The following is a 27,477-nucleotide window of genomic DNA, read 5'->3' as shown; positions in this document are numbered from 1 at the left end:
CTTTGAATGTGGTTTTAAACAGAAAATCCAAGTTCATAACAGAAACTTTCCATGTTTGCATGTGGGAAAATTTTCACATATATTTAAAAAAACATGTTTGAGTAGAGGTAGGAGATTTGATCCTAAAGAGAAGAAAAATGATACTGTTTTAGTTAAATTTGCATGATTCCTTTATAGACTAGGTTGATGATCATGATTATTCTAGTAACCACAAAGTAAAAGCAGAGTGAAAGAAAATACCTAGTGATACCTACATAGACAACAGACGGAGTATACATTAAAGCATGCAGAAGAGAAATGTTTTACCACCTTTATCATGCACATGTGCACGATGTGTGTCATCGGTGGGTACATGGGCCACACCGTATGTGTCAGTCAGAGGACAACTTTGCAGACTTAGCTTCTTCTTTCATCTGTATGTGGGTTCAGGAAATCAAACTCTGGTCACCAGGTTTCTGTAACAAACTCCTTCACCTGTTGAGATATCTGTCTGGCCCAAGACATATTTATACTATATATTTCTTCTGACATTTATTTCAGTGTGTGCTTGTTGAAAGCTGTAGTTTATAAAGTTGCTTGGCACAATATATAGCAAGCATGCATTCACTTGTGACAGCTGAGGACATGCCCTTCATGGCATTTGACAAGGGCATATTTTATGCTCTGTGCTCTACCTTAATAACAAAAAGGATGTCCCTCAACTTTTCTTCAAGTGTGTTTGAGTGAATTGCTTAGAAGTCTGTGGTCTATTTCAACCAAAATACTGGACAGTTCTCAGGAAAAGCCATATTTTTGAGAAGCAAGAAAGTGGTCTGGCACCCTAGAAATACCCTGGGGACATCAACAGTAAAAAGTCTTTTGAGGAACTATGCCTTGGGACTTTTTTTGTAATGCTACCGTCGACATTCTTTACTTAGATATACTTGGTTAAAAATTGTGTTGGCCATATTTGCAGATGCTGTTGGAACTCAGAGTTTGTATTCTGATTTTAGTCAGGGTAGGAATGCAGCTGGTTTCTTGCACCTGGGAAATAACTTTTTAAATGCAGGCCACAGAGTGCGCTCACTCAGTCATAATCTGTTCATTAAAGTAGAGCTGGTAGAGCTTTTCCCTGCTTAATTAGATGATTGTCATGTCACGTCTCTGGTCGTTTATAAGTCAGCAATTTGGGCTGACATTCCTTTCCTGATGGTTTTCATATACATAATTTTATTCTTAATTCTGTGTTCTTTTTAATTTGGAAATTCTGAGTATAGCTTAATATTATTGTAAAGATAGTGGTTATAATCTTAAATATTTCCACACATGTTGATTCTCTTATTGTCCTTTCTCAACACAGTTTTCATTTATTCAATAATCATCATTTCTTTTGGCATTTGATAACTAATTGGAGTGGGTTTTGTTGTTGTTGTTGTTGGTGGTGGTGGTGGTGGTTTTTTCTCAACAGAGCTATGTCTTGCTTGAGCACATCCATACGTTTTCAAGCTGGACGGTTCAAAAGAACCTGATTTCCTTTAGGAAACAGTACCTTGTCAGTTTCTCTGTGGAATCACTGCTGGAACTTAGAAGTAACTGCAGTCCTTATCACCTTCCAGGTTTCAGAATCCTGTGAGCTGGCTCCCCAGCTCTGAGCACAGATGTCTCAGGAGGGCTAGGTTGAGTATAGCCATTTGCCTTCTGGTGTGCTGAGCTCCCTTTGAGCTCCTTTCTGTGAGTCAGTGAGTCAATGCTCTGTTGTCGTCAGGACACTTAGAAAGAGAGTCCCCGCACCGAAGGTAGCTCACTGACATCTCCGTAGGAAGAAGTGTACTATATAAGTATCTAGAGAGCCAATACTAGCATGTTCTGTGCAAACTCACCTCCTTGCCTTGTTTGTGCAATTATGGGGCAGGATAGTTTGAGAACATGGAGAAAACACATTTTAGATAATCTCACACAGATCATCAAATGGTCCTTGCTAATCAGCTCTTCTGGGCTCAGCACAGTGAACTGACTTTCAAATGACTCACTTCAATAAGGAAGTTGGAAATCTTAATTTGGTTCCATGATGGATGATCTGTGCCAGGAAGCAATGGGCTGTGAACTTAGAGAATTTGGGAATTCTTTTCCTAAAGTGTTACTGCCCCATGTGTGTTTTTCAGGTTTTATTTTTGTTCGTTTGTTTTCAAATTTCCTTTGGTGATACCACTACCCTCTTCAAAAAGTTGCATAGTGTCATGACATGATACAGAGGCCCAGGCAAGAAAGGTTTTGCTGTTGTTTTTTTAAATTAGTTCTTTGAGAATTCCGTATACTATATTTTGATCACATTTATCCCTCCTAACTTTTCTTGGCTCTACCCCCTCTTCTTACCTACCCAACTTTGTATCCTCATTTTTAATCCTTAAAGACCAATTTGTGCTGCCCAAATCTTCTTGGAGGTGTGGTCTTCCCCTGAAAGGGATATAGAACATATGTTCTCTTTAGGGCCAATCATTCTTCAGTCTCTTTTTCTCTCCACCATGGAGAGCTGGGGTCTCTGTGTTAATCACCATCTACTGCAAATTGAAAGATGCAGATGAGGATTGAAAGATGCATTGACCTATATGTATAATAATGAGTCATTAAGGGTTGGTTTAATACTCTGTCCATTTAGCAAAATAATAGTAGTAAGTACTCTGGGGCCTTTATCTTATCTAGCCGCAGGCTCTTGGCTGTATAATGGTGCCAAGTATAGGTTTCCATCTTAGGGAGGGAGAATAAAATCTAATAAAAAAGGGGGTTGGTTACTCCCATGATATTAATGCCATAATTATACCAATGTATATGTCTTGCCAGGCCAGTCATTATTGTAGCTTACAGGTTCATAGATGAGTATAATTACTTATTAGTTTTCTCTGGTAGCATGCCTACAGCTTATCAGCACTATGAAAACTAGCTAGTAGAGATAAAGCTTCCAGGTCAGAAGCAGTTTGATTTCTCTATGTTCTGTGACTCAAGTATATGGTGTCTTCAGAAACAGTATCTTACAGTCCAGTTGTGATGAGTAGCCAAAAGCATGAGAAATAACATGTAATGTTTGGGGGTCCATGAGACCTCTATGGCCAATGACTCCAAAAGAAATAACTCATTCCTGGTGCTGGGCTTTTTATTTGATAGGCTATGGTGTCTAGTGGAGGTATTATTGCCCTGTTATGGGCAACTCCATTTTACCTCTCATTGTATATGTGTTTATAATAGGAAGTTTCTACTGCAGAAAGTTCTGTGTGTCACTTTTGAAAGGTTTTTAGTGTTACTTATCCATCTCTGTACTTCCTCCTCTACCCTGTTCGCTGTTCCCCCTATGCCAGCTTTAGCCTTCCTATTACATTACTCCCCTCTAACCCTTCCTCCCCCGCCCCCAACTGAGGACTGAACCCAGGGCTTTGTGCTTGCTAGGCAAGTGCTCTACCACTGAGCTACATCCCCAACTCCCCCCTCCAACCCTTTATACCAACACATTCTATCTCCCCTCCCATAAAGCCTGCCCCAACTTCCTTGGGTATCAGGAAGGGGTTTTATACCCATCTACGTAACAAGCATCTAGTGTATGGCAAATGTGGCTTGTTGGTATATGTCGGTTTCCTTCTTTTACTGTTCCATTCTTAAATGAAAAGTGAATCAGGATGAGTGATTTCAGGCTCGATTTATAAAAGCATTCCTTGAAGGTCAAATTTACTTTAGTGGCTCACTGGGTTAAGCAGGTTGCTCTGCCTCTTGGGGGGATGTATTTACTATGTTATAACATTCATAAATCTAGTTGTGTACAATGAATATCTGTGGTTCGCATGATATCATAAACTCCACTGAAACCACTTTTTTTTGTCCTGAATTTTTATTGCTTAGAATTTTGCTTGAAATCAGGAGACCATTTAGAAGGAGCTCAGAAATATCTGTACTAAATGCAACTTCAATTTAAGGCATTTTTTGGGTTATAATGATCAGGACCCTTTCCTTCCGGCCCCTTCCTAGCTGGCTAGTCAGAAGTTTGAATGATATAGGGTGCAGAGCTATCTCTTTTCAGGACATGCAGACATTTTGGGGGAGCATCTGGCTTGGCTTCTGAGATCTGGTTTTAATGTGTCACTGTACTAGGCTGTCACTGGCCCAGAAAGCAGCTGTCCATGGTATTTAACTTCTTAGATTTGGCACACTAATCTGACAGCAAGTCAGCTGAGTTCTAATCAAGGGAGTGATCCAAATAAAGATGCCGGGAGCAGCAGAGTGGGAAGCTAGACTCTAGTCACCCGAGCGCACCTTGCTTTCCTCAACCTGAGTGCTCCTGGAAGTTGACAACAATTTTTGCAGTTAAAACTGTTAGTTATGTCCTTGGGGAAATTAAAATTAAAATCCTATAAATATTCCTTAGTAAGTATTTCTTTCATTTCATAAATAATTTTGTAAACACCCGTGTGTAGCCCAAAACTTGCTTAAGATTCAGAATGTGTTAGAAAACTCAAGCCCTTCCAAACTTAGTATATAAATTAGTAAAGCTGATGATGTACAAACTTCAAGGAAATCAAGACCATTACTACATAAATAAAAGGATTTTTACCTTTCCTCCCTCCTCTCCCTCACTCACTCCTTTCCTGTCTTCCTGATCTCATTGTGAGAGAGCTGAACTGGCAACATTAATCCTGCTCAGTTACTGGGGTGGTGGGATTATAGGTGTGCAGGCAGGTTGTATTTCTGAGCAGATGTGCAAACTGCTCATGGTTTTTAACAGAAAGAAAATGTAGGGGTCACAAATCCTTAATCAACTAGAATTTTATGAGTGTTGTGTATTCGTTTAGATAGGGATATAACATGCTGCTATTTTCTTTGCTTTGTTGTGTGCTTTTAACCAGTCAGTGCCTTTGGGAGAGCCTCAAGACCACAGACATTGTATACATTGAGTCCACATTGCTGCTGGCCACCACCTTGTAATCTGGTTTCCTCTGGTTTAAACTCTGAGTTCACTGGCAATGAGAAGAACAATTCTCTTGCCCCTCTCTTCCTCCATCCCTCCTCCCTGATTCCTCCTCCCTGCTTCCTCCTCCCAGCTTCCGCCCCCCCTCTCCTCCCCTGCTCCTTTGAGCGGAACTAGTTACTGGTCTGCATTTTAACTTTCACAAAAGCAACTAGGAGTGTGGAAGTGGGGAGACAACTCAAAAGTTAAGAGCTCTTGCTGTGTAGGTCCAGAAGTTCAAATCCCAGCAACCAAGTAAGAAGCCCAGTGTCCAGCACACCTCTTCAGACCCAAACCCCAGCAGCCAGGGCAGGAGGATTGTAAGGGGTTTGCACACACCTTCAACCCCAGCCCCCAGCATAGCAGAGGATTGCAGGGGGTTTGCAAACACCTTCAACCCCAGCCTCAGCAGGACAGAAGATTGCTGGGGTGTGCTGACTTCTAACCTAGTGAGAAAAAGGCAATCCCAGGATCAAGAGGAGACCCTCAAAAGGAAAAGGCAGAGAGTGATAGAGGAGGACACCTGTGGCCCTCCTCTGGCTTCCACACACATATACTTACACACACACACACACACACACACACACACACACACACACACACACACACTAAATTAATCTCTTTTGAAGAAGAATGGGCTTGTTACATGACTCTCTTTCCTGTAGGCATTTGGCAGGTTTAATTTTCCCATTCTTTGATTTTCCACCTTCTTTTGTTTCCTATATGTCTGTCATATGCAGAATGAAGCTACATTGTGGGTTTCGGGTTTTTTTGCAGGTTGACAGTCATTTCTTTGAACAGGAGGCTCAGTTTGTTAGACCATGAGTCCTAGAACCTGGACTCGTTCTGTTACATCCTTATACTTTCTATTGTCTGATCTTGCTGTTTCTCTTCATATTTTTTCTTGCCCTTTTTTTTCTAAGTTTGTTTCTCCATATACTATTTTAGAATTTATTCATCATATTCTCTATTTGCTGTTACTGTTTTGTATTTGATGGATTTTGTTTGTTTGGGGAAGTTATCCAGAATTTGGGGGTATAATATATTGAAGAGATTTTCTGAATATTTAATCTGCCATATTGCCAGAAATACATTTCATCTCATGGATTTGCTAAAAGATAGTGCATGTAGCAAGTGACAGTGACATGAAATTTTAATAATGTACTCCCAGAGTGTTTAATACAGTCTTCACAGAAATCCTACCAACAGCAGAATTTTGAGTCAAATCAATTTTAAGAGACAATACTAATAGGAACTCATATGGGACACATTAAATATTAGACTTGCCTTTTAAATTGTATTTTTTACCAGACACTAAAACAACATATTCATTTTACAAGGCTATAAAAAAATGAAAACACTAAAATGGAAAATCTGAAGTAGCCTCTAATCTCTTCATTGTACTTCATGTACATTGTATCATCCAAACATAACTTCTGCTTCTGTGCCTCCAGACTTCTCATACATATGCATTTGCACATGGACAGATTTGTGTACATGTATACAAATATTTACATTTAAGGAAATAGAAAAGATATTAGGCTTGCATGATTTAAAAATTATATTGACTCTAGATAATTTAACATGCTGTTAAAAAGTCTTAGGTTACTGAGAGCATGCCCTCCTCCTGTAACATGTTAGGCACTGTTTGGTTTTGTCGTCTTGTGTTATTTTTTTTGTAGTATTTCACTAGTGCTGTAAAAACAGGCTACAGCAGATTATATGTGAGTTCCTATGGAAGCAGAAACTCAACACTGAACTCTTTGGGCTTTTTAAAGTTTCTACTGCGTTGCTACACTCTTCAGTGTTGAATATTAAAAGTTCCACTGTTTTCTAATTCCACAGGTGAAATCTAGAATTTTGATTAGTTTTCATTTGCATTTCTCTGATTAATTGGGAGGCTCTGCTTTGAAACATATGTTTATGACAAATTGGGTTTCTCTTGTGTAGATTGCCAGTTTCCTATGTCTTTTGTTTTAAAGTTCACTCCGATGACTAACATGGAGATCTCTTACAAATATATGCTGAGAATCCTAACTTCAGCTTTCTCGTCTTTCCCATTTCCATATCTAAATATCACCAGGAAGTTTTTGCTTTTGTTGAATGCGTGAATTATTTTTATTCTGAAGAGGAAGCCTTGAGACAGAGATTCCAGGTCTGGCATGTGTTCCCTGGCCATATGATCTTGGGGAATTTTCTACCAGTCAAGATCTCAGTGGAGAAATAGAGGTGTGACTTAGACAGTATAATGTATTAAGAAGATCTAGTATGTTTGAGATGACCTAGTATATCAGTGTTTGAGCATATTGTTTCTGTACTTAGAAGGTCTAATACTCTGTTGAGTATCCTACCCAGGCCAACTAGCAATTTCATATGTTTACACTAACAGAAGACTGGGTACTAACCATATCCATATCACCTAGCTCTACTTACTAAGTGCTTTACATCTGATGTTTCACTTGAATGTTTTAATCAACTTAATTAAGCAGTAATTTAACTTAAGCATGCCTTGGGAGATAGCTCTTCTGGACAGATGGGGAACAGTGTGCATGCACGAAAGTCACTTAAAGATTACTGCAGGATGCTATTGGCACTCTCAGCTTCTGGCACTGCTGCATCTACCTCCCTGTGCTGCAGGAGACTGCTGAACCCTGCTGGCCTTCTGGAGTCAAGGGCAGAGAGGATCTGAGAAGCAGACAGCACTTCCTATCAGGTGCTCGCCCTTCTTAACACTCTGAAGTAGGTATTATCTCCACCTGCAAATCCAGGATCAAGAGATCTGAAAATACAGATGAATTTCAGTTTAGACTTAAACTGAATTTGAACTTGTGTCTGCCTAACTCCAAAGTGCATCCTGAGTCTTAGACCTTAGTGTTTCTCAGGACAATTAGGAACAAAGATGAATCACACCTCCAAATTATATTCACTTTTCATATTAAGCTCTATTAAGTCAACACCTTTCAAATAATTTTTACTGTGACTCATGCCAACAAAAGAAAAAATGTTTGTTTGTTTGTTTGTTTGTTTTTGAGGTGCTGGGAACTGAACTCAGCACACAGTAGGCAAATGCTCTACCACTGAGATACATCCCCAGTCCTTAAAAATACAACTCAGTATATAGAAGAAGTCCACTGTGCTGTCCATTGTGCCACAGAACCAGGTATAACATCTCAGCATATAGGCATGTGCACCTATACATAGGTATATGCATATTTACATATAAAAATAAAATCCGAATAAATAAAAGCACTTCACTTTTGCTTTTTTACTGCTTGCATTTTCTATTCACTAAAACTGTGTCTTCAACTTTTTGAATAATGAGTTGTGATTTCAGTTCTTAAAAGTCTGTTAGAAAGTCTCCTCTTCACACTCTCTTCTCAGCGGGGCTGCTCTGTAGCTGTGTTAGCTGTAAAATGCTCATGGATGTCTGTCTGACCAAAGGGATGAATAAGGGCAGAAATCCAGAAGTCACCCCACTAGACTAGCTCTGTGCTTCAGCTTGAGACTGTGGCCTCCCAGGGAATTGGTGATTCACTCTCTTTTTTTCCGTGTGTGTGTGTGTGTGTGTGTGTGTGTGTGTGTGTGTGTGTGTGTGTACCTGCATGTAGAAATCAGAGGACAACTTGTAAGAGTCACCCACCCCAGTATATAGGTGCCAGGGTGATAAGAACTCAGTTCATCAGGTTTCTCAGTAAGCACCTTTACCTGCTGAGTCATCTTGGCAGCTCATTTTAATTTAACAAAGATGCTCTTTGGGCTGGTGGGTCCTTTGCATCTTACCACCAAATTTTCCTTTTTATGGCTTTAGTTTCAGAACCATGCATCCAAAGAAATCATTAAGTACAAGTAAAACCATGCCAATTTTAATGGCAGGGACTCCTAAAACTGTTCAGATGTGTTCACATGTCACTGTAGTTTCCTTCCCAAGCACACACACTGTCTACATACAGTTGAGTAACTAGTGACTAGTAACTAATATAGACATGTATGGAGTTGTAAGAAGCCACCATTTGGCAAAGCATGTGCTGCTTTGTGGCTCTGACATGGTTAGGAGGTGACGGTTAGTTTCGTTTGCCAACTTGACACAAATAGAGTCATCTGGGAAGAGGGAATGTCAGTTGAGAAAATGCCTCCATCAGATTGGCATGCAGGCAAGTCTTGGGACATTTTCTTGATTAGTGATCAATGGGGGGTGCCACCTACTATGGGTGGGGCCATGCCTGGACAGCTGGGCCTGGGCTGTATAAGAAAGCAAGCTGAGCAAGTCATGGGCAGCAAGTCAGTAAGTAGCATTCCTGCATGGTCTCTGTATCAGTTCCTTCCTCCAGGTTCCTGTTTGAGTTCCTGCCCTGAACTTCCCTTCATGATGGACTGACTGAAGCTGTAAGGTGAAAAGAACCCTTTCCTCCCCAAGTTGCTTTTGGTCATGATGTTCATTGCCACAGTAGGGAGTGGACTAGGACAAAGGGTGAAGTTTTATCCTGAGCGTACCTTAACTCACGCTTTTGGGCATTCCTCAGTAGGTGGAAAAGAAACCTGAGTGCCATGCTGGGGGTGAGGAGGGGGTTGGGAGGGGGTGGGAAAGGGGTGGGGGGGAGTTACAAAGTCAAAGAGAAGCAGAATTCTCTGGAGAGCTAAAGCTGGGATGCTTGCTATTAGGTTGGTTTCCTTTCTATGAAGTATTCTATTTGTGAACCAAGTAATGCAGACACGGTTCTTATAAAGGAAAAACTGGTGCCTTGGGAGGAGTCTGGCCATCATTTAGTGCCATGTTCACAGCTTTATTGGACACACTCAGAACCATGCATTGGCAGGAACCAAGCCTAGAGAGATGGAGTGCCTTTTAGCCCACACCCTGGCTGTGTAAGACTGTACCAGGCACTTTGCACCAAGCATCTATTCTCTGGAAATGAAAGGCTGGCTTATCTCTGATGTCCCTGGCAGCTCTCATAACTGTGCTTCTCTGTTAATTGGAAATTATAAGTACAGTCACATAAAACAGCCTAGTATTTGCATAAAAACAACGTAAACCTCTGCTGTTCTGTTCCGTTGTCTCTCAGTTACCCATAACTAATACAAGTTGTTATATAAGTGGTTGTTGGACTGTACTATTTAGAAAATAATGACAAGAAAAGTGTCTGTGTGTTCAATACAGACACAATTATTTTCCAAGTATTTTTAATCCATGGTTGTTGATTGACTCCATGGATGTGGACTTGATTATAATCATGGATTGACCAGCAGCAGAGACAGGCGGGTACTGAAGCCTTGAATTTACCTCCCTTGGAGCAGTTTTGCAATTAAGAAACCTGATTAAGGGGGATTAATTCCTAGGAAATGAATATAAAGGGCTTCTTTGCTTCTTGACCAGTCCATAAGACCTTGGAAAGGGTCAAGTGAGCCTGTAATGCTCTATAACTTTATTATTGTTTGGTCGAATTAGGCATGCACACTGCAGGGAGAAAAAAAAGTGTGTCATCTGAGTGTGGTGTAACCTGTAACCCCTACATGCTGGGGTGCTGAGGCAGGAAAATACAGAGTTTCAGGCCAACCTAGGTTGCAGAGGGAGTAGTAGGCTAGCCTGGCTTCCTGGTGAGAGCCTGTTCATTAAGAGGGAGGGAGGGACAGAGAGAGAGAGAGAGAGAAAGAGAGAGAGAGAGAGAGAGAGAGAGAGAGAGAGAGAGAGAGAGAGAGAACATACTAGCAAGATTTCTATTATATTAGGCCTAGAGTCAGCACTGAACACCTAACATTTTTCTGAAACCCATCGTTTTATTTTCTGAGTATGATGATTTAGAACCAACACATTTAGGACTAGGATAACAGTGTGATTGTGGATGTCCTGCTTAAACCTCTTGGGATTATGTTTACTTATCCATATGTTTAAAACAATAGGACAATTTCCTCCACAGAGAGACTGAATTCTGAATGAGACTGAATAGGGTAAGTGTTTAGCTGAGCCCAGGTGCAGGCGCTACCACTAACAAGCTACTTGCCGGATTCTAGGTCTCTCACTCTGCGTCCCTTGTGCCAGCCTCCTCTCCAGGTCTCTCACTCTGTGTCCTGTGTGCCATTCTCCTCTCCCAAAGTCCTCTCTTCCTTCCGTTGTTTGCCTCCTGCTATTTCAGGCCCTCGTTTCCCTCCTGGGCCCTCCTCTTTCTGCCTCCTTTGCAGCCATATAGATACGCAGTTGCACAACTAATCCTTAAGAGTCATATCTTTATGTTTGGACATAACCCTGCCCTTCTTTTATGTTTGCAGAGGATTAAGAAAGTGTGTCTCCTTATCTATGAAACTGAGCCTCTGTCAACCAGGAAATTATTCTGAGCTCTGCTACGTCTGTCCCTGAAATTGTATTTACTCTTGCTTATATACATCATCAATATTTACTCCTAGTGCCCCCTTTGCCCATCTCCTTGTACCTGTTCCTATGTGGGTTTATTGGCATCTGTTTTCTGCCTAGGTTAAGCCACACCCCTCCCCTTACTATTGAGTTGCATTTGCAGAGTTGGTACCTGGCCCAGGGTCATGGAAGTTAATATTGGCAGTGATGAAAATTTGCTCATGATGAACATTCTAGGCCTGATAAGTCCTAAAATGCAGTGGTTCATGTGCCAAGGCCAGTGGAAAATTATAATTTTCCTAAGTAGGAAACAGAATTCATTAGAAATTGTTTATTCCCCCATCAGAGTGCAGATATGCAGATAGGTCCTTCATATATGAAGGAGGATCCACGGTTCTCCAAGCTGCATTGTTCCAGCTATGGCCCTAAGCATTCTGTTGTGCTTTTCTGTTGACTTTTTAAGTAACAGCTCATTTAAAATAAAATTAATTTGCCACAATATATACCCTGAGTGTGCTTTTTGCCTCATCTGCTGTCTGGCATTAGCCTTTAGGTTTATTCATTCTGGTTGCAGACCAGTTAGGCCCACCCACCTGCTTTCCTAAGGTATATATAGCCCCTTTCATTCCAGGCCCTAGCAACCTTTTCTTTCTTTCTTTCTTTCTTTCTTTCTTTCTTTCTTTCTTTCTTTCTTTTTTTTTTTTTTGAGCAAAGCTTTGAAGCTAAGGGTGCTTTATACAATAAATAATAATACCAGAAATGATCTACCTTGGCATTGTCTAACATGCAGGGCAACTCCACCAACATGATTGATGTGCACAATCTGAGGGAAGGGGCAACTTAACCACGTGATTATGCTTTAAATGCACAATTGGTTCAAAGCTCTAGTGGTTTCCTAGGGGCCCAGGAAACATCTTCTCCCTGGAGTCTAGCTTACGTCAGCTGCATAGTAACTGGTGGCCTGGTAGATGGAGTTTTGTAGCCTTGAGCAAGAAGCTGATTTATTTAAATGGCATTCAGATGAGCCAGGCTGCTCTTTTTAGGCTGACTATAAAGGACCATTACAAATCTACTATTTTCTGCTGCCTTTTATTTTAAGTCCAATTATATGGATAGCCATGAATAGCTCTGACCTTGAAAGTCTAAGTGAAGGTGAGATGTGATAACTGGCATAGGAAACATATGTTTTGATGTGTTAATGCTCTGCCAGTCACATACACTTAAGGAAATAAATAGAACAGGACCAGATAGTGTTGTGCTGTGAGGGAAGAATTTAAAAGCTGTAGGAAAGAGCAGCACATGCTTTACTGGTGGATAACCACAAACTGGGGTAAAATTTCACCCAGTTCTATCTCTTCATCTCTGGGTGACTCTCTGAGGTTAGCCCCAAGTTTGTTGTGTGATTGACATTAGACCAATACCTCTGTCACATGCCATGACCAGGAAATGCTCCCCTCCTCTCTACAGTCCCACTATGTGCTTTGGTTCTTTATTTTCAGTTAAACAGTGCTAAGAGTGCCAAACCACCATTTCAGTTCAGATTCTTGCAAATGTCGATCACAGGATGAATCTCCTGTAGTTGAATAGCTTGTTTAAAAAATATTATCAGCATGTGACCTCTTATTAAGATGCTTAAAGTCCTCAAGTTGGGTTATAGAGATTCTAAGAGCTATTTTTGTCATCCTTAAAAAAATATACTAAGTATTTGCAATGCCCCCTGAATGGTTCTCTGTTTAATCTGCTCAGTCCTGAGAGACAAATGCTGGTCTGAGTCCCGACACACTGAATGGCCAGTGTTAAATTTCAGTTCCTGCACCCTATTTCCTATTTCTAAATATTGTGACGCTCTTGCTATCTCACAGCTCCAACACTTCATGAGTTACATATGCATTTATCTGTCCCCAGTTTTCTACATCAAAAATGGGAGCAGATGGCCTTCCTTTCGCTTTGCAGGATAGTGTGAATATTAATGAGGTAATGGGGATGTTTCACAATCTGAGCTCATGTCAGAATGAAACTGCAGACAGGAAGAGACAGTGAGAGGTGCTAAGTGGGTATACTAGGAAGCAGGATTAGGATAGTTGCATGTGCATTTTAGTATAGAGTCCAAATGGCCTTTTAGAAAGAGTTGTTCTAATGTGACTATCTTTGTTAAATACTCAGTAGTAATCTCAAGAGTCTGTGTACATCTCAAGTATGTGTACATGGTTTTAATCCCAGAAACTTTAGTTCATCCATGGGGTCCTTATTCTGGCACCCAGAACATAAACAAGGCGTAAAGCCAAGAGACCTGTGACCAGAGTAGTTCTCCACGTTTCATATAGCAACTTTTTAAGGCCTCTCCTTACAATCTGTTTGCTTTTGCCATATCAGAATTCAAGCAAGTTGGCTTTCTCTGTTCCTCACCCTATAAAGAAACTAAAAGTAGGAAAAGTGCTCTGTAAGTCTTGGTGGAAAGGATGTTGAGTTCCTGATGATTCCCATATGCACCGTGGCATCCAGGTCAGCTACTGGTCTCTTCAATCTTTAAATAGATTTTAAAAGATTTCTACCCTGTACAGTTCAATTAGAAAAGATTGTACAGCACAAGTACAAGCAAATATGTATGTATATGTGTATATGTATGTGTACATGTATGTATGTGACTGGAAGGGTAGCAGACTTCTTTGCACAGAGCAAATGGTGCCTTCTCTAGGCGGCCAGATGCAGTGTGCACCAGGGTTCACAGCCTTGAGCATACCACACAAGTTTCTCTCCACCCTTAGTTATGTACCTCTGGGCAGTGCACTAGTGACCACAGCAATAAGACATCCCATGGCAACAAGGATCAAAGGAACTTTAGCTGCATACAAAAATCTGTCTGGGGACAGAAAGTGTACACTCAAATTACAGTACTTTTCTTTCTCATGATACCTGTGAATACGACAGTGATAGATAGTGATGAATGTTAAACATGCCCACAAGAACACTGAGAATGTTCATGCTCATTCTGGCTTTTTTAGAAGCAGTAGGGTTGTTAAGATAGGCTGTGCAGTCAAGGGTGAGAACATACTGACACATGTGTAGCCACTGGTGCCATCATCCACAGAAGTGATGGTGGTGGCCTGGCCAGGAAGATGGAAAGCAAACAGGTAGAAAGAAGTGTTCAGACTAGAGACATATATTGAAGGTACAGCTGATACCATATTCTGATGTGTCCAATGCAAATTAAGAGGAGAGAGAGGAGGGAAATAAAGGATGACAAAGTTTTTTGTTTCTGTGATGGGAAGAATTGCCCTAGTTGAGATAAACATCACCAGAGAAGCAGGTTTCCAATGAGTGTTATAAGTTTAATTTTAGATTCAAGTTGTACATCTACCTGGCTAAGTTAAACAGTCTAAAGGAATGCAAATAGGCATTTGGATATGAATCTGAAATTTAGATATAAATACAACTTCAGAAATTACTAGAGTTATATAAATATAGAGATCATAGATAGTCCATAATGTTGTCCCAACATTTCATTTAATGTCTTGAATAAAACAATTCAAGAATGATTGTAGATTGAGTTTGAAGAGTGAATCATAAGGCCTTCACACTACTGAGAAAAGAAAATGAGGACCCATTAAAGGAACCTGGAAACAGCAGAAGATGGGAAAAAGCAACCTGGGAAATGGGGAAGCTGATGAAGAAAGTATCTCAAGAAAGGGGTGATTGTGTGACAAGGTGGCAGATAAGGACAGGGATTTCAACGTTGGAGTTAGCAACGTGACAGTCATTAGTGACTTGAAAGGAACAATTTTGATAAAGTGGTAGGGTGAAAACCTTGCAGAGCACTTTTAAGAAATGAAGGAATGGAGAGATGGCTCAGTGTAAAGAACATTTACTGATCTTGCAGGGGACTTGTGGTCAGTTCCCAGTACCCATGTTGGGCAGCTCATAAGTGCCTATAAACTGCAGTTCCAGGGGATCTGACATCCTCTTCTGGATTCTGCAGGCACCTATACTCAAGTGCACATACCCATGCACATATATTTGTAGTTAAAAATAAATCAGGGAATAACAATTGGAGGTGTTTACAGTGAGGAACAAACAAGTAGAGATGAGAAGAAGATGTAAGTTTAGGAGCTTTTGTTGTTGATGATTTGCTTATTATTTTATTTTGTTTTGTGGCAGGGTCTTACTCTGTAATATAGACTGGCCTAGAACTCACAGTAGCCCTCTTAGCCTCCAAAATGTTGAGGTTACAAGTATGAACCACCACACCTATCTTATCTTTTTTTTTTCTTAGTTAAGTGGAAAAATAGTAGCCTATTAGGACAGGAATGATACAGCACAGGGAAGAGTCGGTAATGTTCGGAAAGGGAGAATTGCTGGCACAATGCGCTTGAATAAATGGGAAGAGGAGCAGATCCTAAATGGGAGGGCTGGGCTGACCAGCATCACCTGGGGAGGAAAGAAGGCTGGTACCCCAGCAGCGCATGCTTCAGGTGACGGATGCCTTCATGCGTTGATGGGAGTTATCTTTTTGCTTCCGTTTAATCAGTAAAATAGCAGGCAACAGACTTCCAGAATTTGATTGAAAATAATACAAGTCATCTGTCATTCAAACCAACATTGACCAGAATAAAGTTCCATGGCTCAGATTGAATTACATAAATCTGTTCTGCTTGTGAAGCCAAGTTAAAAAAAAAAAAAAAAAAAAAAAAAAAAGTTCAATTATCCTGTTGAAACAAAGACCACAGGCTATATGGAAGGACATTTGTAGGCAGGTTGGTGGGGCTCTAGAGCAGCTTTCTCAACTTCATTTTACCCCAGGAGTCTCAGGGATAATAGTAAAAACACAGAAGTTGGTGAAGTACACACTTTCTTAAGCCAGAAGTCTGTTTTGGTCATGCATGTGCATCTCTGGCCAACCTTAGGTGTTCAGTAAAAATTATTGAATGTTTGACAAGCATCAAAGCAAAATCCAACTGGACTGTGCTTTATTTAAAAGGAAAAGAAAAATTCTAAGTCATCTCTTCCGCGTTCTCAGTTTCTCATCCTGTAATGGAAGTGTCTGTCGGGCTGCAGTGATGCTATTTTCTCCCATCTTTCCTTTCTCATGAAGTGACTAAGGAGCATTGCTTATAGCTCTTCTTATGGGATCATTTCAGAGGTGGCAATCCCTTGGCAATTGGGAAGGTGGAGGGCCTCTCTTTGGAATGTGGACCTTCTCTTTGATGTCATCTGGTCCGAGGTCATCACTAAATGGTGACAGTGATCACAGTGTTTAGTGGCTAAAGTGCCAGGCACTCCTTGTTGGGGTCAGACACCTACACACCTACACTGGAGACCAGGAAGTCTTCCGGCATTCACCTGTCACCATATGGCAGGGACAGTAAGAATGGGAAGTGAAACAGAAGGGTCATGTTTTGTATTCCTGGTCTGAGGACCAGTTTGCCATGTTTTCTGTTTGTTTGTTTGTTTGTTTGTTTGAACTTCTTTGTAAACGGCAGGATTGCAGAGTTAGCCGACTGCACTTTATTTCCTTTTGCTTGGCAAGAGTGTCTTCACATAGATCGATAGGCCGCACACTGATGGTTATGCCATCCCCATATGAAAGAGCGATGCCAGCACTTTTGTGGTTTGTTGCAGATGCCCCAGGAAAGGTGCATTGCAGGATGGGGTGAGTTGGTGTGTCAAGGAGAACAAATGACTTTTCCCTAGAAGAAGAATATGATAGGCTTTACTTCCAGCTTTCCTGAGTTACTGACAGGCACACATGAGAAATAGGAAGTGATATAGCTGTCTTCGTTGAAGTATTGGTTTTAACACTGCCTAAACTGGCTTGCGTCCATTTTTAAGAGCCAAAATAACACAGGTCTCATCATCTAGAGCCCTCACTATGCAATTCAACCACACTGCACACCATTCCCTTAGGACCTTCTGGTTCCATAACCTAACAGGGACAACATGATTGGGGCTCCTTGACAGTATGAGGAATTTATTTTCTAAGTCCCATTATATTCTAACTCCTGGTTTATTCTTTTTCACTGAAGACCTAATGGAAACAAATAAGGAAAGGGCAGAATTGCATATGGAATAGTCCCAGTTTAAAAGGGCAGCATAACTTGCTCGCCCCACAGACAGGTCACTTAAGGTTGTTCTTTCCTTCTTCCAGAGGAAATCTGAGGTCCTACCTGCATAAGAAGCAAAAAAATAGAGGGATGGGGCAACTAGAATCTTAGGGCTCCTCAGTGTGGATATTCTCCACCAGTGTAATGTAGTACATTGGCCAGACTTTATGGCTATTGGTAGATAACAAGTTGTTTACTTTCATATTCCATAAAGTTCCTGTTTGACATTAAAATTACCCCAACATGGGCTCAGTCTCTTCGCTTCTGTTCATGTGTCTTGAACTTGGTCAAAATCTTTGCTGGTCTGTACATGGCTTTAAAGGTCTAGAAAAGCCCATCTAGCTTACTGGGTTTGTTTTTATGTTTTTGTTTTTACTTTATTTCTGGGTCTGGCTTTTTCTTCAAGCTAGTTTTCAGTTATTGCAGCCATATTTCTAGTTTCTGTCTGGTTTGCTAGCAAAGAAAAAGGTAGCCTCGTGGAATTTTAAGTTAACATTATTTGAAAGAAGAAAGGGAAGAAGAGAAGACAAAATACATTGCTTTAAATGTTTTCCTTCTTTTTGCAAGTGGTTGTGGATCAGTGGACATCCTAAATTATCAGTAATCATCTTCATTCAGTTACACATTGTGCCGCTATGCTCGTTTTCATTGGCAGCTCAAATTTCTCTTTCTGTATATGAAAACCCGTGACAGAGACAAGGGCTGGGGCTCAGGATGCAGAAATAAAGAGACATGTTCCTGCTTTCCAGAACAGTGTGCTCTGTTATCCAACTAGTCAGTTGTTTCAATAGGGAACTGGATGGCTCTAGAATCTGTAGGTAGATAGTTGCATTTTTAAGAAGCTACAGAAGAAGGCCAGGGCATGGATTCTATGTCCCGGGTTCAGACATTTCTGGTACTGTCCTTCTTGCCTCCCAGAGCCGTCCCAAAATTGGAGCGTTTTCTAGAAGGTATACAGGAATGTGATGTAAACTCAAGTCAGAGTTTTCAGACTCTAGTTTGACATTAAAGTAGATAAAATAGGTTTTTTTTTCAGTTCCAGAATAATCTTGACCTCCTAAATAACTGTTAGTGCCTCTCAGAAGAAATTTAGTTGTCACAGAATACTATGATTGCCCCAGGAGAGAACCCTGCCTTGCCATGCTAGGCCTGGACTGCTAACCTATAGCATCTGAGAGACATTAAGTAGATGATGTTGTATGCCTCAAGGTTTGTGATGATTTTTCAATTGAAAGTAATACAAATCACCATTATAAAAAGCTATTCAATGTTAGAATATCAACAGCTAAGCTTTGAGCATGTTCAGAGAATCATTGTAGAATATTTAGACCATGATTCACCCCTACTTAGAATCCCCTTGGAATTGTTTTCTTCTTATTTTTATTTCTCTAGTTTTTTAAACAACTCTGAAGAAGGACACATCCATGTGTTGATGGATTCCCTCATCAAATATTTATTATATATCAACTATGTATATGTCTGGCACTTAGCTGCATATTTTGGAGATACAGTTAGCCTGGAAATAATCATTGTACTTCAGGAACTCACAGACATGAAAGCAGATCATGGTGTTTAGGTATTCAAGTTTCAAGGTTATCAAGGCACTGGGGACAGGAACCAGGTAACTTGGTGAATTTATCATGCTTAGGAATCTACTATTCAGCCCAGTGCTATAAAACTGATTGCATGAGTCACTGCAAACAGTATAAACTTGTATTGACATGCTCATTATTACTGCTCTTCATATTATACAAATCCAATTAGAGCCCCTAACACACAATCATAGCTACATCTCCAACACTGAGTGGACTGTGCTTTATTGGCCTGTAGGCAAGTACATAGAAGGCAAATTATAATAATCAGGGTGTCCATCTATTAATTTACAATGAGAAATTAAGCTGTCAAGTTGACCTGCCTGTCCAGCATTTTGGTTCACATAGATAACCAAATGTGGAGCCAGATGACTCCATCATGATGGCGTCAAACATGTTACTTTGCTAAAATACCTTGACAGACTCACGCACAGCAGGGGTGACCTTACTGAAGAAAATGGAGCAGATTCTCAGCCAAGGTTTCCTCTGTCCTTGAGTGGCCTAGGACAGGCCTAGTCAGCTCCATCTCTCGCAGTATTCTGTGTCATTCACTTGCTACATGTTCTGTTTTTACAGTGCAGTACAATACAGTTATGCTTTGTTGAACTATAACTGTTTTTAGTTCTCCTTCAAAGTTGTGCCTGAATCTCTTTTGTTGGAGTTTGTGATATTCCTATACTTCTTATTCACATTTAATAGGCAAACCTCTGGGTTTTTAGTCAAGAGGATTCATCAATACAGTGTGATAAATGCTGTAATAGACTATAATTCTATCAGAACTCAGCACAAGAAGAAACTGACATCCATTCAGTATTACGGACCAAGCATTATAGTAAGGATTCTCTATATATGATCTCATGTAATCCTATAATAACCATATTCTGTAGTAACTGAGGATTAAGGCCCTTGCCTAGAGTTACAAACCAAGCAAGAGGCAGGACTATGATTTAAAGCCAGGCCTTCTGAGCTCAGAGCTTATGCTCTTAACTGCTGCCTCCCTTGAGTCTTTTGGTCCTGACATACCCACACTGAAGGAGGGAGATTTCTACCATTCTGTACTTAATCAAAGAAAATGCAAAATACTCTATTATTTTAAAGAGAACAGGTGCTTAATGAAGGCACTGGATGCTTACAAATGCACTGGGAGGGCTGGAGTGGCAGGCTGCAGCTCTGAGAAAAATTTCCAGACTGTTCTCTAAGACTGGCCTCCTCTGAGAACAGCTGCTGCATCTGCTGCAGTCAAGAGGGTAAGGAATCAGGAAGCTGGAATAGAGAAAACTGGAGAAACTCATTTGCTCTCCTTTGCTGTCTATCCAGGTGATGTGGGATGCCCATCTGGTCCTTGGGCTCTCACTGCTGCATGTACCTTTGGTGAGAGAGTAGTCTTGAAGCAATAATTTATTCTAAAGAGGTGGCTTAAATAGGCAAACATGGACAGAAAAGATGAGAAATTCTAAACTCCAGAAAGTACTGGAAGATGCTGATGCATCGGAGGTTGAGATGCCACTGTGACAGCATTTAGTTACTACCCTGAAAAACCAAAAGTGAGTCCCACGTATGGAAAGATGTTCCTGTGCCATTACAACAGCTGTGCACTAGTGTACAGAAACCATTCGTGTGAGCAATGGTAGTCATTTAGGGGTTTCCTTCTTTCTTAGATCTCCTCTCCCACCCTGTGCCATTACAACAGCTGTGCACTAGTGTATAGAAGCCATCCGTGTGAGCAATGGTAGTCATTTAGGGGTTCCCTTCTTTCTTAGATCTCCTCTCCCACCCTTAGAACTCTCTAGAGTAGACGCTAAATCTATTTTTAAAGACTTATTGATTGTCGACACAGATAAAATCCAGGGTTTCTAAAATGCTGGGACTTGGGAATCTGAGAAACTGGAGGCGCCGTCCTTATGGGCTGAGTTGAGATCCAGAGTGTTTAAGGAATGATTCAGCCATTGTCCCTGTCCTCTCTCTCGGCTGGTGCAGAGGACCCCTCAGTGGTCTGAGGGCTTCAAAAGGTGCCCTCTGTATTTTCATACGAGGCTTCTCTTTACCAGTCCACAGAATAAAAATAAAAAAAAATTTAAAAAAGCAGGAGGTGAAAGTGAAGGTAAGTCTAAATTCAGCTGACATCTGAGGGAGCAGGAGCCTCCTTTGAAAACTGCGTCTTAAGGATTCTGGCATTTCCATCTCTTTTGCATCTGCCATTTGTCCTCATTTTATCTTCTAATCCCCAGGGAGAATTTTGAGCATAGAGTAGTAGTCTCATCACAGACCCAAAGTCTCTGGGGTCAAATTATCCTGGCTCTAAAATCCGGCCTCATCACTAATTATCTGTCTAACTTTGGGGAAAACAGCTGGTTTCTTTCACTTCATTTTCCTAATCTATAATTTGATAGTGGTAATAGTTCTTACAGCATACAGTCATTGAGAGAGTCACTGAACTGACTACATGCATCTACACATACCCTTTATTTTAGTTAGGGCTTATTGCAGTGATCAACCACCATGATCAAAGGAAAGAGTTTATTTCATCTTAAACTTTCACATCACAGTCCATGGTCAAAGGAAGTCAGGGCAGGAACCTGGAGGCAGGACCTGATGCAGAGGCCATGGAAGAATGCTGTTTCCTGCTTTGTTCTCCAGGGCTTGCTCCGTCTTAGGTAACCAGCCCAGGAATGGAACCACCAGCAACTGGGCTGGGTCTTTCCACGTCAATCATTAATTAAGAAAATGCACTACAGGTTTGCCCACAAGCCAACCTGTTGGGGGTATTTTCTCAGTTGAGGTTCCCTCTTCCCAAATATTCTAGCTTGTGTCAAGTTAACATAAAACTAGCCAGAACATCCTTTATAAGTGATAACTTTGTTGAAGCGAGTTTTTCATTTCTTTCTCCTAACATGTGATGGAAGTATCTATTAGGAGTATTTGTATGTGGATAAACTTAGGCTTAGTCAGGTTATAAAGCTATCCCATGGAGGGAGACACAACTTATAAAGGAGCTGAGCCAGGGGCTGAGTCCCAGGATTGCTTGACTATATATCCTGTGTCAAATGGCTTCCTGTGACAGTCCCATTGACAGTGTGCCCCCGAAAGGAAAAGCAACTTCTCTGCCACAGCCGATGGGAAGCCCTTGCCTTTTCTCACTGGGATCCTGCTGTAACCCATCAATTTCTGATCAGGATTGATCTTGCCATGGCTTCATGAGCCCTCATCGTTCTCCCACAGTTGATCCTGATACTCAGTGGCTCACCTTTCCCGAGTCTTTATATCTGATAAGGCAACCCCTCCCACCCTTGTCTCTCCATTCTAAATCGAGTCTTCCTGCCTAGTTTCCAGTTCTTTTCTTTTCCCTTTCTGGCAGGCAGCCTGCTTTGCTGCCCTATAACCAGATGCCCTTCATAACCTCACTGAATGAACATTTTAAGGTCAGAGTCTGTCATTTGACCACTTTTGACTACATGGAGAGTGGTTCCAATGCTGTACATTCTCATCTGTGGGAGAATCAGCTCTCTTGGCAAAGCAGCAGCTGGTATACAGAGAGGAGCAGGACCCGACCTGAATATGGAGGTTAGGTGGGAACACATTGCATGTGCTCTGAAACGTGGGGTCCACCCTGAGCCTGCCTCTGTCCCCCAGATTGCAAAGAAGCCATCTCTACCCTCCCAGTCACCCTCAGTTCCCCCAGCGTGCATTAACTAGGGAAAGAAGCATGGCCTTTTCTGCAGCATTCAGGAAGGACTTGGAGTGGTGTGTCTGGTGAGACTGATATCACATGTGTCTGCAAGGGCCTTGGGCTGATGGGACCGATGGGACCATGACACAGAGCTACTGGCTCAGCTGCCAGTGTTTGGGTTTCCCCCACTTACAAAAAGAAATGCTCTTCAGCTCTTGTTCTGTTTTGTTTGTACTAAGTTTTCCAAGAAGCAAGTAGAGCCCTGGTTCTCGACTCTGGCTGTACATGAAAACCACCTAGCATGAATCCATAAGTTGTCCAGGCCCTAGCCTTCAGGTTCTTGGTATGTTCCCAAGTAAGACTGAGCATAAAAGTTTATAAAAATCTTCACCATTGAAACTGAATTTAAACCTCCAGGTTCCTATCTGAATACTTTGGCCAGCCCTTTACAGCTTTGCTTATATAGTTTTTTCCCTCCATCAAATAGAGACAATAAAACTGTTGTTGCCAGCATTAGAAATTTAAAATAGAAGTGGGTCTAGAAAATAGTCCAGTACAGGAACGCTTGCCAGCATTTGCTAGAGTAATATCTACTGCTGTAATCATTACAGTCAGTGCTTGTGAGGAGTCCCAGGGGCTGAAAGATGAGAAAAGAATGGTCCTTGCACTCAAACTCATAATACTAAGTGGAATATAAACTCAGCATGAGGTGGTAAGCCCCACTGCAGAGGCCCATGCTGTATGCAGCAGGGTAAGCAATAGGAAGGAACACTTCTACAGCAAAGAAGTAAACATGCCTCCAGGATGCGTGGCTAACACCCACACAGGCTCTGCGTCTTCCAAAGACAGCATAGACAGAGGTTATCTGGTGATGGAACAGTCTGTGCAAAGCCGTCCTGGCCTCAAGGCGATGGATGATGGCTGATCATTTGACACGATCTGTTGTTGGGAAAGGTGATGGTCAAGAGGCTGGAAATAAAGACCAGAGCCAAAGCTTAAACGACTTGTGCATTTGCCTGGAAGCAATTTGGCTTGTTTTCTCTAAGCAAACCACTTTAGCTTTTAATAATATGAAACCTCCTCACGCTTGCATTTTAGAAGGATAGCTCACCTAGCAAGGAGAGTCAATTCAGGAAAGAAAGTGGCAGGAACACTTAGTCCAGACCCTCTTACTCTTAAGGAGATCCAGAGATTAACATCTTAAGCTGAAAAGTGGCAGCTTTATGAGGAACGGGCGTTTGGCTGCCTTCTGTGTGAGGTGGTGTCTGGGATTACTGTGGCCTCTCGTCCAGAACTGTTAGCGTCTCACTATGATATCTGTAGTTGAACAGGATCGTAGGAGGACAAGGGGTGTTGGGGAAACAAAAGAGTAAATTAAGAAATGAACTCAGTTGAATTTGGGGATGTTATTGGATGTACAAGAAGGTATTTAGTTTAAAATGTCTTTAGACAGCTATAGTGGACACAGAAATCACTGCTCCCCTAGATCTTTCCAGTCTCCCCAGGAAATCTTCCTAAATTCTGGAATTCAGTGAAACGTCACGCTCCAACTAGCCTCCAAAGCTATTAGTGAGAAATGTCTTTAATGTCTGTGTCATTCCTTGGTGACATTTCTCTCATTAACTATGAGTCTATTTGGCAGCATCCCATGGTCATCGATAACTGGAATTCTCTTGCCTTGACTTGAGTTCCTAAAGGGTCTGGAAACTGCATAAATCATTCTCCAAAGTGGCATATTCCACTGGACTTTCTCACAAATAGTGATCCCAGGTTGGAAAATTGGGTTCTGGTGCCATTAGCACATTCATTGCAGTGAAAAAAGTACATTGGGAGAGAAGAACAATGTTACCAGGTCCCCCAGAGGGTCACATGTGTACTGCTGCTACAAGGCGTATAAGTATATAGGGCCTATCCTAATAGGTGGTTAGAAAAACATACAGAAAGCTCAAGAAAGTTTGAATTTCCGGCCAATACTGGGTCATTTGTTTATGTATGCAATATCCAAAGTACAGGGGCAGACATCCTAATGAAAATGGCTTGTTCTTTTTCTACCATGCAAATTCACTTAAGAACCTTGAATTTTTCTTTGCTAGTTCTTGCTGCCCTAAACCTAATCTATGTTGGGTATTCTCATTTTTTGTTGCTTTGAGACAGGCTCTCACACTGCCATACCACCTGACCTTGAACTCATCATATAGCCCAAGCTAGCCTCAGACTTGTGGCAGTCCTCCTGCCGAAGCCTCCCAGGTGCTAGGATCACAAGCATGTGCCGCCATGCCCAGCTTCTTGTTCAGGTCTCGGAAAGCCTGTGTTGTCTCCTAACGAGAAAGAATGACCCGGCCCCCCAACTCCCTCCCACCACCCCCACCACCCCGCCACCTTGCCTTTAGCACAGGGAGACCAGCTGAATGTGTGCTTCGCCACCTCTGTCTTACCTGCAAGCAGTAGACTCTGCTTTGGTGGTTTGTTTTCTTTTTTAAAATCTTGGGTGGTATTCGTTTCATCCAAGTAATGTACACATCCACCTTTTTAAAAGAAGAGTCTGTGTTAGTCAGCTTTCTGTCTCTGATGACAAATACCAGAGAAGGGGGAGCTACAGCAGGGAAGCTTGACTTGGAGATTGGCTTCAGTGGTTCTAGCCCACAGTCATTTGGCTGCAGTTGCCTTTGGACCTGTGGCAGCACAGTCCATCGTGGTAATGGCACATGGGGGAGGCCACCTATCTCATGGAAACCATGAAGCAAATGATAGACAGGAAGGGGTCAAGGTCCCAATTTCCCCTTTGGGAGTACTCCCCCAGTAGCCCAACTTCCTTCTACTAGGCAAAACCTGTGTTTTGGTTTGTTTTGTTATCATGTTAGTTTTGTTTTTTTTTAATTTTCTTGAGATAGGATTTCACTATAAAGCCCTGGCTGGGCTAGAACTCACCATGTAGACCATGTTAGTCTCCAACTCACAGAGAACCACCTGCCTAAAGGTTCTGACAGATCCCAATGATACAACAAGCTTGGGACTAAATCTTTGAACACATGGGCATTTGGTGGACACTTCCACACCACAGCAAGATATCAAAGGTGATACAAAATACAGCCAACAACCAATGATAATTTCAGTTGGTTTCATATCATTCACTCGGAGAAAGAGACCTAATGGAATACACTTTTTATGTCTTTTGGAAACAGTTAGTGAATCTGACTGCAGATTCAGGGAAGCTGGAATGTGAAACCCTTCCTCACCTAAGCAACCAGAGCTGAGAGTAAAAGAGAGAAGTGAACTGGGTCAATATTTGGAACATACACACACATACATTGATTTTGCTGATTCATGGGAATCTTAGGGGCATATTGATGGTATCTGGAAATAACTCTGGAAGCTGATTGTGCTAATCAGATGTGTCCCTTCCCTTACCCTAAGGTCCCCAGAGAGACAGATGCTGCCTAGATGGGAAGGGGTTCTGTGTCCTCTCCATTTGGAAAGGGAGACGCATGCTTGGTGGTCCCCTACCAAGGTTAAACTAGTCCCCTTTCCTTTTTCACCTTCTGGTAAACCTAGGAAGCTGGGAGTTCTTGAGTTATATTATAAAACAAAGGAACAACAAAAAGTAATCAGTCCTGGTTTGTCTAGATGAAAAGACTGCCCAAATCTGCCAAAAATTGATTATCAGGGTAAGCTGGGAAGATCCTGATTCTGGCTCTACCCATCTATATCTGGCACCTGTCTGGCACTCTTTTCTGCTTCCTGTGACTACACAGAATTTTAGTTAATCATTCTTAATTATTGTTCTATTGCTGTGGGGAGACACCATGACCAAAGCAACTTTTAAAATAAAGCATTTAATTGGGAGCTTCCTACAGTTCGAGAGGGTTAGTCCATGATCATCATGGCAAGGAGCATGGCAGCAGGCAGGCAGGTAGGATGCCAGAGCAGTAACTAAGAGCTCACATCTGATCCACAATATGCAAGCAGAGAAAGAGAAATTTGGCCTGGCAAAGCCCACTCCTAATGGCACACCTCTTCCAACAAGGTCACACCTCCTAATCCTTCCCAAACAGTTCCACTAACTAAGAACTAAACATTGAACTCTATGGGACTCTGGGAGCTGTTCTCATTCAAACTTCAGGGATTTCAATGGTTTTTAGCATGTCTTAACCCACAATATCAATGTAATAGCAGTTTTAAAACCTTGTGATAAAAGTGTAGAGGCTTTTTTTTTTTTTTAAGTCATTTTATTAAGCATTTTTTTTTTAAATTCCAGCCTGGTGGTAAAGAGAAAAACATGCCTGCTGTGGTGCTTGCATATTCTGGTGGGACTCAGCCAAAAGAGTCCCTCTGCTGCCCCAAAATTTTCTATCTACTCCAGCTGGGCTCTGTGTGAGCTAGTTTCCAATGTAAATAGTTCTGGGGGTTTATTTTTAGTAAATAATCCATCAGATACCTGTGCAGCAAACATGACATCCACTGACATAAATCTCATCTGTGAGCTTGTAGCCTTTGGAAAATCATAAAATAGAGAATTCTGTATAGGCAAAGAAGTTGAGAAGTGACCCGCATCAGCAGTCAAAGACTCAAGAGCAATCTGTTTGCTTGGGGCATCCCATTGTGGCATCTCTTATTTGCTCTGTGATCTCAAATGGTTTATTAAACTCTATGTATGTACCTCAGTTTCCTCATCTGTAAGGTGGATGTGATGAAGAAACCTACCTCATAGTGTTATGTACACCACATGGTTTGGTACAGAGCAGTTTTCATGAATTCTGACACAGTGCTACTGTGTGAGGAGTGTGCATGCACATTTATATCAGCACCATCCA

The 27,477-nt window shown here is 41.5% G+C and overlaps 1 protein-coding gene across 7 annotated transcripts in view; it reads left to right on the top strand.

The window, feature by feature from the left end:
- Slc24a2 (solute carrier family 24 member 2) overlaps positions 1-27,477 on the top strand; it is a 224,349-nt gene that overhangs the window by 4,638 nt on the left and 192,234 nt on the right. The gene's annotated exons all lie outside the window — the stretch shown is intronic.

The sequence above is a fragment of the Onychomys torridus genome, chromosome 2 (genome assembly GCF_903995425.1).
Source record: "Onychomys torridus chromosome 2, mOncTor1.1, whole genome shotgun sequence".
Lineage (NCBI taxonomy): Eukaryota > Metazoa > Chordata > Mammalia > Rodentia > Cricetidae > Onychomys > Onychomys torridus.
The sequence above is the reverse complement of the archived record's forward strand: the minus strand, read 5'-3'. Positions and strand labels throughout refer to the sequence as shown.